This window comes from Triticum aestivum, chromosome 6D (assembly GCF_018294505.1).
Source record: "Triticum aestivum cultivar Chinese Spring chromosome 6D, IWGSC CS RefSeq v2.1, whole genome shotgun sequence".
In the NCBI taxonomy this organism is placed as follows: domain Eukaryota; kingdom Viridiplantae; phylum Streptophyta; class Magnoliopsida; order Poales; family Poaceae; genus Triticum; species Triticum aestivum.
Window position 1 is genome coordinate 320280588 of NC_057811.1, and position 12142 is coordinate 320292729.

Consider the following 12142-nt stretch of genomic DNA (forward strand, 5'->3'; position numbering starts at 1 on the left):
TATAGCTCCAAGTAAAGTTACCAATGGAAGTAGACGAAAGAGGGGATGCCTTCCGGGGCATCCCCAAGCTTTGGCTTTTAGGTGTCCTTAGATTATCTTGGGGGTGCCATGGGCATCCCCAAGCTTAGGCTCTTGCCACTCCTTGTTCCATAATCCATCAAATCATTCACCCAAAACTTGAAAACTTCACAACACAAAACTCAACAGAAAATCTCGTGAGCTCCGTTAGCGAAAGAAAACAAAAGACCACTTCAAGGTACTGTAATGAACTCATTCTTTATTTATATTGGTGTTAAACCTAATGTATTCCAACTTCTCTATGGTTTATAAACTATTTTACTAGCCATAGATTCATCAAAATAAGCAAACAACACACGGAAAACAGAATCTGTCAAAAACAGAACAGTCTGTAGTAATCTGTAACTAACGCAAACTTCTGGAACTCTAAACATCAGCCAAAATAGGATGACCTAGACAATTTGTTTATTGATCAGCAGCAATTGGAATCAATATTTTATGACGTTCTGGTGATTTTTAACAATTATTTTCGTGAACAGAAAGTTTCTGGAATTTTCTGCAAGATCAAATAACTATCATCCAAGAAGATCCTATAGGTTTAACTTGGCACAAACACTAATTAAAACATAAAGACACATCTAACCAGAGGCTAGATCAAAGATTTATTCCTAAACAGAAGCAAAAATCAGAAAACTATAAATAAAATTGGGTTGCCTCCCAACAAGCGCTGTCGTTTAACGCCCCTAGCTAGGCATAAAAGCAAGGATAGATCTAGGTGTTGCCATCTTTGGTTTTCAATTTTTTAGCGGAATCAAGCTCGAATCCGGGAGGTCTTTACGTTTCCCTTCATATTCAGAAATTTTTAGATCTAAAGAATCCAACCACTTATTGCAAAGAGTAATCAACATATTCATACGGTGAATATTTCCGCTAACGTTCTTAAGAGGTTCAAGAGACTTCTGTAAAATCTTAGTTACTTTGCAATTTTTTTCAAAAACTTGTGTCTCTTCCTGGGTATGATGAGACCCCTTTTGTTGACGTAGTGTTCCCACTATACCTTCTATAACTTCATGCACAATATGGGGGTCAATTTCAATAAAATTGCCTTTGGCAACGCAATCCAAGAGTTGTCTATGAGACATATTTAATCCAACATAAAATTGCGAAGCAAAATTCTAAGGTTCGCTTCAAAGGTACAATTACGGTTAGACTCCATCATTCTAAACCAGGCATCTTTTAAGTTTTCTCCTTGTCTTTGTTTGAAGTGAAAGACTTCAAACTCAGGGGACAACGGAGTTGATAAGGGACTAGCCATAACGACAAGCAAATGAAAAAGTGACGAACGGAAAAGAGAGGGCGAATAAAACGGCAAGTGTGGGGGAGAGGAAAACGAGAGGCAAATGGCAAATAATGTAATGCGGGAGATAAGGGTTTGTCATGGGTACTTGGTATGTTGACTTTTGCGTAGACCTCCCCGGCAATGGCGCGAGAAATCCTTCTTGCTACCTCTTGAGCACTGCGTTGGTTTTCCTTTGAAGAGGAAAGGGTGATGCAGCAAAGTAGCGTAAGTATTTCCCTCAGTTTTTGAGAACCAAGGTATCAATCCAGTAGGAGGCCATGCACGAGTCCCTCGCACCTACACAAACAAATAAATCCTCGCAACCAACGCAATAAGGGGTTGTCAATCCCTACATGGTCACTTATGAGAGTGAGATCTGATAGATATGATAAGATAATATTTTTGGTATTTTCGTAATAAAGATGCAAAGTAAAGAAAAAAATAAAAACGGCGAAAGAAATAGCTAAGTGTTGGAAGATTAATATGATGGAGAATAGACCCGGGGGCCATAGGTTTCACTACTGGCTTCTCTCGAGAGAATAAGTATTTACGGTGGGTGAACAAATTACTGTTGAGCAATTGACAGAATTGAGCATAGTTATGAGAATATCTAGGTATGATCATGTATATAGGCATCACGTCCGAGACAAGTAGACCGACTCCTGCCTGCATCTACTACTATTACTCCACACATCGACCGCTATCCAGCATGCATCTAGAGTATTAAGTTCATAAGAAAAGAGTAATGCTTTAAGCAAGATGACATGATGTAGAGGGATAAACTCATGCAATATGATATAAACCCCATCTTGTTATCCTCGATGGCAACAATACAATACGTGCCTTGCTGCCCCTACTGTCACTCGGAAAGGACACCTTAAGATTGAACCCAAAGCTAAGCACTTCTCCAATTGCAAGAAAGATCAATCTAGTAGGCCAAACCAAACTGATAATTCAAAGAGACTTGCAAAGATAACCAATCATACATAAAAGAATTCAGAAGATTCAAATATTGTTCATAGATAAACTTGATCATAAACCCACAATTCACCGGTATCAACAAACACACCGCAAAAGAAGATTACATCGAATAGATCTCCACGAGGGAGGGGGAGAACATTGTATTGAGATCCAAAAAGAGAGAGGAAGCCATCTAGCTAATAACTATGGACCCGAAGGTATGAGGTAAACTACTCACACTTCATCGGAGAGGCTATGGTGTTGATGTAGAAGCCCTCCGTGACCGATGCCCCCTCCAGCGGAGCTCCGGAACAGGCCCCAAGATGGGATCTCACGGGTACAGAAGGTTGCGGCGGTGGAATTAGGTTTTTGGCTCTGTATCTGGTAGTTTGGGGGTACGTAGGTATATATAGGAGGAAGGAGTACGTCGGTGGAGCAACGTGGGGCCCACGAGGGTGGAGGGCGCGCCTGGGGGGGGGGGGTAGGCGCGCCCCCTACCTCGTGGCTTCCTGGTAGCTTTCTTGACGTAGGGTCCAAGTCCTCTGGATCATGTTCGTTCCGAAAATCACGTTCCCGAAGGTTTCATTTTGTTTGGACTCCGTTTGATATTCTTTTTTTGCGAAACTCTGAAATAGGCAAAAAACAACAATTCTGGGCTGGGCCTCCGGTTAATAGGTTAGTCCCAAAAATAATATAAAAGTGTATAATAAAGCCCAATAATGTCCAAAACAGAATATAATATAGCAGGGAACAATAAAAAATTATAGATACGTTGGAGACGTATCAAGAGGCCCAAATATAATTTGCCTCGCACCGCGGAGGTCTGGCCGTGTGAATGGCCTTCCATTGATTTCTTGAGAGCAGCCGGGATTTATGATGATTTTTATGAATTGGCTGAGAATGCAGGCCTCACCGACTTCCTCCGCGACCAACGCGAACAGTATCTCTTACTCACCAATACTTTTGTGCAAATCTTCTACTATTATCCTAAGGAATCACCTCCTTCAGTAGAGTTTCATTTATATGATGTGGTTAAGAAGATGTCACTAGATGAATTTTGCAAGGCTTGCAATACCTTTCGAGGGTAGCTTAGAAGAACCACATCATAAAGATGTGGACGGGTTTATTAACACTATTACTGTAGGGGAAACTAGGAAGGTTTCCGATGCAAGAATCACTAGCATACATTTTCCTGTTTTACGCTACTTTGCCATATTTGCTAGTCATTTCTTAATTGGTCGCGGAAACTGTGGAAATCTTAGTGTTCCTGATATTATTATTTTGTTCCATGGTTTATTATGTGATAATACTGTTAGTATGGGCGGTATTGTTGCCAAACGGTTAACTTTGAGCCGTACAAAGGGCCCCATCTTTGGAGGTATTTACGCTTCTCGCCTTGCTGCACACTATAACATACCTATTAGGCACTATGAAAAAGAAGAAAAATTGCTGCCCAATGTTTATTTAGATTATAAGAGTATGGTAGCACATGACTTTATTGTTAAGAATAGGGAAGGGGCGCTTAAATACAAATTGTTCTTTGATAAACATCACCCTGAGATTATTACCTTGCCTGCTCCTTCCTTGTTTGATTTATCTGCAGGTCCGTATCTCGTTCCGCTGGCGGCCATTCACGCCTACCGGAACCCTACATCAGTCACGGAGCCGGAACCACAATTTGAACCTCCACGACAGTCTAATTACCAGTGGGATCCGGAGATGATTGCCAACCAGTACGACCCCGGCTACAACTATGGATATCCGCCAGGCCATCCGTGGCAATAAAGCAACTTAGGCTAAAAGCCTAAGCTTGGGGGAGTACATATTTCTCACCGACATTACATTTATGTTCACACACTCATTACTAGATGTCAGTGCTCATACTCTTTCACTGTAATATCCATGCTAGATTATTTTCCTTTTTCTTGCTTTCTTCTTGTGTGTTTAATAAACCTTAAGAAAAACCAAAAAAATTAGTGTAGCTTTTAGTTTGTTTACTTTTCTTGCTGTAGTAGTAATAATTAAAAAAAACCCAAAAAGGTTTCTTGTTCTTATTTTGCTTGTTGGGAGCTTTCCCGTGTAAATAGTTTTATTTTCTTTTCTTTCCTTTGGGGGTCGATAGGAGAAGACCATGATTAAAATTATTGAAGTGGCTCTTATATGCATTATTGTTGAATTATCCAAGAGCCCATATTGCCTTGTCTTCTCCTGTTTATTGAATGCTCGCAGATTCCAGCTTAGTCCAATGCACGTGCACTCTTATTATTTTCACATCGTTCGGTCGTGCAAGTGAAAGGCAATTATGACGATATATGATGGACTGACTGAGATGAGAGAAGCTGGTATGAACTCGGCCTCCCTTGTTTTTGTAAATATGATTAGTTCATCGTTCCTGATTCAGCCTATTATGAATAAACATGGTTGCAATGACAATTAGAGATCATAGTTGCTTATGCCATGCTTGATTAGCTAGGAGTTTATAATGGTTTACCTTACGTGCCAACATGCTATTAAAATGGTTGTGATGTGGTATAGTGGGGTGGTATCCTCCTTTGAATGATTTAAGTGACTTGAGTTGGCACATGTTCATACATGTAGTTGAAACAAATCAACATAGCCTTCACGATATTTATGTTCATGGTTGATTATATCCTACTCATGCTTGCACTCAATGTTCATTAATTTTAATGCATGTTCATGACTGTTGTCGCTCTCTAGTTGGTCGCTTCCCAGTCTTTTTCTAGCCTTCACTTGTACTAAGCGGGAATACTGCTTGTGCATCCAATCCCTTAAACCCCAAAGTTATGCCATATGAGTCCACTATACCTTCCTATATGCGGTATTTACCTGCCGTTCCAAGTAAATTTGTATGTGCCAAACTCTAAACCTTCAAATGAAATTCTATTTTGTATGCTCGAATAGCTCATGTATCAACTAGGCCTGTCCGTATCTTCCATGCTAGGCGGGTTATTCTCAAGAGGAGTGGACTCCGCTCCTCACTCACGAGAAAATGGCTGGTCAGCGGGATGCCCAGTCCCATGCTTTATGCAAATCAAATCAAAATAATTGCAAACAAAACTCCCCCTGGGACTGTTGTTAGTTGGAGGGACTCGTTGTTTCGAGCAAGCCATGGATTGATGCTTGTGGTGGAGGGGGAGTATAAACTTTACCATTCTGTTTGGGAACCGCCTATAATGTGTGTAGCATGGAAGATATCGCCATCTCTTGGTTGTTATGTTGACAATGAAAGTATGCCGCTCAAAATATTATTTATCTCTGCTTTAAAATCGAGCTCTGGCACCTCTACAAATCCCTGCTTCCCTCTGCGAAGGGCCTATCTATTTACTTTTATGTTGAGTCATCACCCTCTTATTAAAAGCACCAGCTGGAGACCACTGCAGTCATTTGCATACATTACTATTAATTTATATTGGGTATGACTATGACTGGATCTCTTTTACCATGAATTACAATGTCTAGTCAGTCCTTGATCTTTAAAGGTGCTCTGCATTTATGTTTTGCGGTCCCAGAAAGGGCTAGCAAGATACCATCCTGTTATATCATATTATGATTGTTTTGAGAAAGTATTGTCATCCGAGATTTATTATTATTGCTCGCTAGTTGATTATGCCATTGACATGAGTAAACATGAGACCTAAGAGTTATTGTGAATGTGGTTAGTCATAATCTTTGCTGAAAACTTGAATGCTGGCTTTACATATTTACAACAACAAGAGCAAACAGAGTTTGTAAAAGTTTTTCTTTATCACTTTCAGTTTATCAACTGAATTGCTTGAGGACAAGCAAAGGTTTAAGCTTGGGGGAGTTGATACATCTCCGTCGTATATACTTTTCCAAACACTTTTGCCCTTGTTTTGGACTCTAACTTGCATGATTTGAATGGAACTAACCCGGACTCACGCTGTTTTCAGCAGAATTGCCATGGTGTTATTTATGTGCAGAAACAAAAGTTCTCGGAATGACCTGAAACTCCACGGAACTTATTTTTGGAAAATAATAAAAATACTGGAAGAAGAATCCATGTCAGGGGGGCCTCCACCTGTCCATGAGGGTAGGGGGCGCGCCTGCCCCCCTGGGCGCGGCCCCTGCCTCGTGGGCCCCCTGACGCTCCACCGACCTCAACTCCAACTCCATATATTCATGTTCGGGGAGAAAAAAAATCAATGAGAAGGATTCATCGCGTTTTACGATACGGAGCCGCCGCCAAGCCCTAAAACCTCTTGGGAGGGCTGATTTGGAGTCCGTTCGGGGCTCCGGAGAGGGGAATCCGCCGTCGTCGTCATCATCAACCATCCTCCATCACCAATTTCATGATGCTCACTGCCGTGCGTGAGTAATTCCATCGTAGGCTTGCTGGACGGTGATGGGTTGGATGAGATTTATCATGTAATCGAGTTAGTTTTGTTAGGGTTTGATCCCTAGTATCCACTATGTTATGAGATTGATGTTGCTATGACTTTGCTATGCTTAATGCTTGTCACTAGGGCCCGAGTGCCATGATTTCAGATCTGAACCTATTATGTTTTCATGAATATATGTGAGTTCTTGATCCTATCTTGCAAGTCTATAGTCACCTACTATGTGCAAGGTTGGAGAAAGCGGTAGGCGTAAGAGAGGCGGTTCGCCTTTGCCTAGTGCCTAGGAGGTGCTTAAGCGCCCTAGGCGCGGCCTAGACGGTAATATAGCTTCTACTATCAAGGTTATTGGGGTTATTATATGTGTATTGATGTTAATTTAGGGCAGATAAATAAGAAAACTACTAGCTACTACCATTTGAATGTGTCATGTTTGGCATTTTAGTGCAATATATCATGATTTCTCGCTTGGGTAAACAATTTGTTACTTACCCTGCCTAGACTCCCATTTATGCCCTAGGCGAGGCGTTTGGCCATCGCCTAGCACCTAGGCGTGCCTAAGCGCTTCCTAGGCACTGCCTTTTCCAACAGAGACTATGTGTTATGATCCGGCAACCCTGAAGTGACAATAATCGGGACCACTCCCGGTGATGACCGTAGTTTGAGGAGTTCATGTATTCACTATGTGTTAATGCTTTTGTCCGGTACTCTATTAAAAGGAGGCCTTAATATCCCTTAGTTTCCGCTAGGACCCCGCTGCCACGGGAGGGTAGGACAAAAGATGTCATGCAAGTTCTTTTCCATAAGCACGTATGACTATATTCGGAATACATGCCTACATTACATTGATGAATTGGAGTTAGTTCTGTGTCACCCTATGTTATGACTGTTACATGATGAACCACATCTGGCATAATTCTCCATCACCGATCCAATGCCTACGAGCTTTTCACATATTGTTCTTCGCTTATTTACTTTTCCGTTGCTACTGTTACAATCACTACAAAACCCAAAAATATTACTTTTGCTATCGTTACCGTTACTTCCATACTACTTTGCTACTAAATACTTTGCTGCAGATATTAAGTTATCCAGGTGTGGTTGAATTGACAACTCAACTGCTAATACTTGAGAATATTCTTTGGCTCCCCTTGTGTCGAATCAATAAATTCGGGTTGAATACTCTACCCTCGAAAACTGTTGCGATCCCCTATACTTGTGGGTTATCAATCGGCATATCACAGGGAGTTCGAGCACCAATATGGGCGGCGTCTTACTAGAACGGATGGACATGGAAATATACAGATGAATACGATATGGAAGGAAGTGTGGAACCTAAAACTCCCAGGAAAAATTAAGCACTTTATTTGGAAGACACTGAATGGCTCATTGCCTTGTTTTGGTGTACTGGCTAATAGGCATATTCCAGTAGTGCCGCAATGTCCTTTTTGTTCTATTGGGCTGGAAGACATCTAGCATCGCTTGTTCACATGCAAACGGGCGAAGGAAGTCTGGACTGAATTGGATTTGCAGGAAATCATCTCGGATGCGGTTGGCTAGGATCGCTCAGGTTTGATTACAGTTGAGGTTCTTACCGGATTAAAACGGCCAGGGAGGATCTACCCACTGCAGAATGTATTATGGTGGCTGCTTGGTACTTGTGGTGGTAGCGCTACCAACACGTGAAGGGCGAAGCAATCCAAACTGCGGACAGAGCTGCTACATCGATTAGAGTTTTAGCTACAAATTTCATTAGAGCATAGATGAACAAGCAGCCGGATAGAAGCCATGATCACATGTGGAAGCGTCCGCTCAGCGACGTGACTCAAATCAATGTCGATGCGGCCTTCCAAGATGAAACTTTGTCAGGAGCAACAGGTGCGATCGCCCGCGACAGTCGAGGGAAGTTTATCGCTGCAGCAACTTGGTACATCCCTCAGGTTAGCACTGTTAACTCAGCGGAGACAACGACAATCCGTAATGGCCTATACTTAGCAGGGAAGATCGGATGCAATAAGGTCCCAATTGAATCAGACAATATCTTCGTGGTTGAATCAGTATAAAACCCGAATGCTCATGCTGGACTTGATGCGGTTATGGTGGCAGAGTGTGAGCAACTAGCTCTAGATTTCGATAGCATTGATTATTCACATTGCTTCCGCGAGGCGAATGAGGTGGCACACACATTAGCGCCAAAATCCTTTAGTGATAAATCTTCTATTTTCTGGGAATCGTTTATCTCTGACTTTATTTCTCACTCCATTGTAAATGACTTGGCTATTATTTGAGGAATAAAGTCTTATTGGTTAAAAAAAGCTTCTATAACCAGTTGTAATGACTTTTGTAAGATTTTGCGTGGCTTTTATTATTATTACTATTGTGTGTTTTCTGATATTGGTTTTCATCGAGGTTTTTTGGGTTTTCATTTAAGTTTCTTTTCGTTTCTCTTTCTTTTTCTTCCTTTTTACTTTTTAGGTTTTCTTTTTTTTCAACACATGTCCACATTTGCCAATACACATTAAAAAAATTGTATGCATATGAAATATTTTTATACATGCTGAACATTTTTCAAGTGAATGATTAAGTATTTTTCAAATACATGTTGTGAACACTATTTTGATTGATACATAGAACTTTTTTAAAACTAGGAGAACAATTTTACATTGTACAAATATCTTAAAATTTCATTAGCATATTTTAAAATGTATAATATGTACTCCCCCATGAGCAACCCTACCATGGATCTGTCGTTTTCTATACACATAGTGTCCATATTATTTTTTGTTATTTGTAGGTTCATGAGCATACATTTTTAGTTCATTATTGTTGATGTCGATTGTATGGATGTTCAAAATATCAGTCGATTCAATGATTAATTGGCTGATTTATCGCTACTCGGTGGGTGACAGATAATATTATGACTTATCTTTGCTATTTATCATTTGGGCTGATTTATCGCTCTGACAAGCCATTTATCAGGAATCTAGCAATAAATTAGGCTCGACCCCTGTGGGCAGAAACCCCTACCCGACAGGGTTTGATCACTTGCCCAATGCCGCCATGCTTCGATTCACCCGCCGCCGCCGCCCTATTCGCCTCTGGCACTGGAGCTAGCCCCATGTAAGCTGCCCGCCCTTTGTATATGCCCCTCGTCTTCCACAAGAGCTCAATCACCGCGCCCCACATCTCCCCATCTCCCAACCCATTCAAGACCAAGAGAGAGATGCCGACGACTAGAGCGATCGCCGCCGCCACCCCTTCCTCCGGCAACACGAGAGCCGCGCCACCCTTCCTCCAGCAGCAAGACACCGATGGCTAGAGCAACTCATCGCCGCCACCCATTCCTCCGGCAACAAGACATCAACATCACTATCTGTACAACGCGAGCGTGAAAGATCCATGTCATAAGAACATCAATGAAAGACGATGCGACAAAGCGCCCATTTGCTTCTAGTAGGATTATATTCCTGCAAGCCAAAGGACTCTAAGAAAAAATTCCTATAGAAATCCTATTATATGAATTTCTATTAAATTCATAAAGTGCGAGAGGTGTTGTATGGTTTCTTTGTTGATGTATGGCTGGTGTGTCGTATTTGTGTTGTGGTGATATCGGTTATCAGGTTTGCCTGCCTGATGTACGAAGAACTGGAACCTTTCTATTATTAGTTGGTGTTTCAGTGAAATTGAGGCTATGCCCTCACCGCCGATCACATTAATGAAAGACGATGCGACCAAGCCCCCATTTGCTTCTAGTAGGATTATATTCCTGCAAGCCAAAGGACTCTAAGAAAAAATTCCTATAGAAATCCTATTATATGAATTTCTATTAAATTCATAAAGTGCGAGAGGTGTTGTATGGTTTCTTTGTTGATGTATGGCTGGTGTGTCGTATTTGTGTTGTGGTGATATCGGTTATCAGGTTTGCCTGCCTGATGTACGAAGAACTGGAACCTTTCTATTATTAGTTGGTGTTTCAGTGAAATTGAGGCTATGCCCTCACCGCCGATCACATTAGTAAAATAGAGAGTTAGCTTTTTTTCCTCATGTCCTCAAAAATTCGTAAGAGGGAAGAACCTGCAGTTCCTCTTATCTGTGTCGATTTCCATAGAAGCACTTTTTTGGAAATATTTCTAGCGTCTGGCTTTAAATTAGTGAAGCCCTAATAACCAACGACACAACACAACATCACACCACACAACAAAGGAGAAAAAAAATTGGCATGATACAAGGGTGCTCAAGAGCAACAACAATGCATAGAAGACAAACAATGAGTCTTCAGAACCCTCAAACATGTTTGTGAAGGAAATATGCCCTAGAGGCAATAATAAAGTTGTTATTTATATTTCCTTATATCATGATAAATGTTTATTATTCATGCTGGAATTTTATTAACCGTAAACTTAGTACATGTGTGAATACATAGACAAACAGAGTGTCCCTATTATGCCTCTACTAGGCTAGCTCATTAATCAAAGATGGTTAAGTTTCCTAGCCATAGACATGTGTTGTCATTTGATGAACGGGATCACATCATTAGAGAATGATGTGATGGACAAGACCCATCCATTAGCTTAGCACTATGATCGTTTAGTTTATTGCTATTGCTTTCTTCATGACTTATACATGTTCCTATGACTATGAGATTATGCAACTCCTGAATACCGGACGAACACTTAGTGTGCTATCAAACGTCACAACGTAACTGGGTGATTATAAAGATGCTCTAGAGGTGTCTCGATGGTGTTTGTTGAGTTGGCATAAATTGAGATTAGGATTTGTCACTCCGATTGTCGGAGAGGTATCTCTGGGCCCTCTCGGTAATGCACTTCACTATAAGCCTTGCAAGCAATGTGACTAATGAGTTAGTTACGGGATGATGCATTACGGAACGAGTAAAGAGACTTGCCGGTAACGAGATTGAACTAGGTATGGTGATACCGACGATCGAATCTCGGGCAAGTAACATACCGATGACAAAGGGAACAACGTATGTTGTTATGCGGTTTGACCGATAAAGATCTTCGTAGAATATGTAGGAGCCAATATGAGCATCCAGGTTCCGCTATTGGTTATTGACCGGAGAGGTGTCTCGGTCATGTCTACATAGTTCTCGAACCCATAGGGTCCGCACGCTTAACGTTCGATGACGATTGGTATTATGAGTTTATGTGATTTGATGTACCGAAGGTTGTTCGAAGTCCCTGATGAGATCACGGACATGATGAGGAGTCTCGAAATGGTCGAGAGGTAAAGATCGATATATTGGAAGGCTATATTCGGACATCGGAAATATTCCGAGTGATTCGGGTATTTTTCGGAGTACCGGAGAGTTACGGGAATTCGCCGGGGGAAGTAGTGGGCCTTAATGGGCCATACGGGAAAGGAGAGAAGGGCCTCAAGGGGTGGCCGTGTGCCCCCCATGGGTTAGTCCGAATTGGACTAGGGGGAG